Genomic DNA, 2724 nt, shown 5'->3' with positions numbered 1-2724 from the left:
ACAACATAATTAAACCTGAAACTAATTTTGGAAACATATCTGGAAAATCCTCAAATATTTGTAAATTAAGACCACATTCCAAATAAACTATAGGTCTGAGAAGAAATCATAATGGAAATTGAAAACATTTTCAACAGAAAACACAACATATTATAATTTGTGGGATGTAACTAGAGTAGTGCTTAGAGGGAAAATTATAGCCTTAAATTCAGATGCTGTCATCCTTGTCCCTCCATTACACTGTTCCCTACCAACCTCTCACCAATGATTTCAGCATCATTGCTTAGAAGCTTATTTCATAAGGTTTGCAAAATGTTGCTTCTCTAATTTTACTGACCCTTCTGCATGTATTGGCTAGAATTCTCTTTATAAATAAGTGCTTTCCCTCATCAACTATTTGGCTACCTTGAAATGTAAGGGTAAAATAAGAAAGGCAAGATTAATTGTTTTGCTTGAGTCTTTTATCTATCTTCAGAATGAGACAATGCCCCAGCAATATTCACCTGTGATCAACAGGATTTCCAAAAATAGCATTATGAAGAAATGAATTTAAACACGTCAATCATATACAACTTTTTATTCCTTATGAGGCTCAAATTGTTCCAGTAGGGGGCCTCTTGAAGTCCTCCCCACCCCAAACAACGTATCATAAAAATTTGCCAACATACAGAAATGCTAATAAGAATTTTCCAGTGAACAGTTATAAACCTACCACCTAGATTTCACAGTCAACATTTTTCTCTGACCAACACCACCAATACTACTTATTTTCATCAAACTCTTTTCAGTTTAATGTGTATCCTTCTAGGCCTTTTTCTATGTATTTCACATATTTCCTTAATGTATTAGTCAGCTCCAGCTGCCGTAACAAAATACCACAGACTGGGAGGCTTAAAGCAACACACATTTATTTCTCACAGTTCTGGAGGCCAGAAGTCCAAGATCAAGGTGTTGGCAGGTTTGGTTTCTCCTGAGGCCTCTCTCAAGACATGGGCCGGGGCTATAGCCACCTAAAGACTGGGACTGGAGGACCTGTTTCCATTTCAGGTGTCTGGCAACTTGGTGCTGATGTTGGCCAGGGACCTCAGTTCCTCCACACAGGGGGTCCCACCACAGGCTTGAGCGTCCTCAGGACATGGTGGCTAGCTTCTTTCAGAGCCAGTGATCCGAGAGAGAGAGCCAGGTGGAAGCTTACTGTTTTTTGGACCTACACTTGGAAGTCACATAGCATCACTTCTGCCACATCCTGTTCGTTAGAAATGAGTGATCAAGTGCACCCCCTCTTACGGGGAGCAGGGTTTGGCTTCCCTTTTGAAAGGAGTGTTGAAGGATTTATGAACCTATCCCTAATGTACTTTTACCCTCACTTCTGTGATGTTTTGATTCCTGAAAGTTGTTCCCACCGCACTGTATGTAATTCTAAGACAGTAAGAATCATAATTCCTTCCTCACCACTGTATCCCTCCCCACACAAGAGCCTCTCACTCAGGCCCTGACATACTCTGAACATTAATCACAGCACTCCTGAGACTTTGGAGGGTGGAAGAATGGCTGATGGTCTTGGTGTTCTCGCTAGAACACTTGTGAGATGTAGTTTGAAAATATACATTTTTTTTTGCATCGTGAGCACATTCATAATTTTACCTGCAGAATAGGATATGACAAGTCCCTTCTCTGGGAAACAGTAATGAGTGGCTACTATTTACAACACCTGCATGCTGGAGAAGTCTTCCCTAAGAAACATGTAGCTGCCAGACTCAAGTCAGCTGTTTTCAAGCTTTTCTGTGAATATCCACTTCTTATTCATTGATTTGTCACCCATAGCACCTTCTAGAAGAAAACGGCTGGCAGAGCCCAACGATCTATGAAAACTGCAGATGAAGCTAGAAATTAGGAGGATAACTTTGACAGCCAGGAAAATTAGTTTGCCTTTGGGTAGCTGGTCCACGGGCCACGCACATAAAACGGGCTACCCCTCATTTTACAGGTGGGGAAACTGAGGCAGAGAGGCCAAGGGGCCTGCCCACAGTTACAAAGCTGAAAAGAAGACGGGGAGGATTCAAACCCAGAGGTAGGCAACCTAAGAACCCTGGTTCTTTTCTTTTTTTCCTTTCCACTGTGGTAAAATATACCCAACATTCCATTTACAACTTTAGCCATTTTTCATTGTAGAGTCCAGAGGCATTAAGTACACTCACACTGTTGTACAACCGTCACCCACTATCCATCTTCCCAAACCGAAACTCTGTCCCCATTAAATCCTAACTCCCATTCCCCCTCCCCCAGCAGCCACCGCGTTCTTTTTTAGAAAGATTAAAGCACTTACACTGAGCGGTGGCCCTCATGCTCGGCAAAAAACAAAATACAAACACAGAATACCTTCCGGACGGAGCAAACCCAAGCCATGAGTCGCTGCGCCTCTGCGGCTCAGGTACTGCGGCACCTGGGAGCGCGGGCCACGCCGGCCACGCCCTCCCGCCCTGCCCCCGTGGCTGGCCACACCCCTCTCCACGGGCCCGCGGCTGGCCCCGCCCCCCTCACCGCCCCCGTGGCCGGCACGCTCGCGCGTCTGGGGGCGGAGGCCCGCGCGGGCCGAACCACAGTGACCATCAGAATGGGGAAAGGCGGAATTACAGCCGCCGCGGTGAGCTTGGGCGGAAGTGATTAAAGCAATTCTCATTCCTTTTTGTATTGCGCCAGGCAGTCGTCCCTCTAGTAGCCTTA

Source organism: Eschrichtius robustus, chromosome 16, assembly GCF_028021215.1.
Source record: "Eschrichtius robustus isolate mEscRob2 chromosome 16, mEscRob2.pri, whole genome shotgun sequence".
NCBI lineage: Eukaryota > Metazoa > Chordata > Mammalia > Artiodactyla > Eschrichtiidae > Eschrichtius > Eschrichtius robustus.
This window is presented reverse-complemented; position numbering follows the sequence as displayed.